This window comes from Sinocyclocheilus rhinocerous, unplaced genomic scaffold, assembly GCF_001515625.1.
Source record: "Sinocyclocheilus rhinocerous isolate Xijiao unplaced genomic scaffold, SAMN03320098_v1.1 scaffold2705, whole genome shotgun sequence".
NCBI lineage: Eukaryota > Metazoa > Chordata > Actinopteri > Cypriniformes > Cyprinidae > Sinocyclocheilus > Sinocyclocheilus rhinocerous.
The window spans coordinates 254,865-255,204 of record NW_015653049.1 but is presented as its reverse complement, the minus strand read 5'-3'; positions in this window follow the sequence as shown (position 1 = coordinate 255,204).

Here is a 340-nt window from a genome sequence, read left to right as displayed (position 1 = left end):
TATATATACATAATAAATATACACAGTACACACTCAACTTTTATTTTGGATGCGATTAATCGTTTGACAGCACTAACTACAATTAAATAATAACAGATCTTATGGCCTCTCCTAGTCTTCTAATGAAAAATGAATGAGATTTTATCATACAGAATAGATCCAGAAATTAAAAGCATTACCCTTAGTCTGTTCTTACAGTTCAGTCCTGCAGGAGAGATCAAAACCAGAGTCCAGCTCTGTGTCAATGAAGAGTGACCAGTCAATGGATGAGCCAAAACAATTTAAGAGTGGAAACACACAACCTAGTCTCAGGTATGCAATTTCTATTATAAATGTTTTA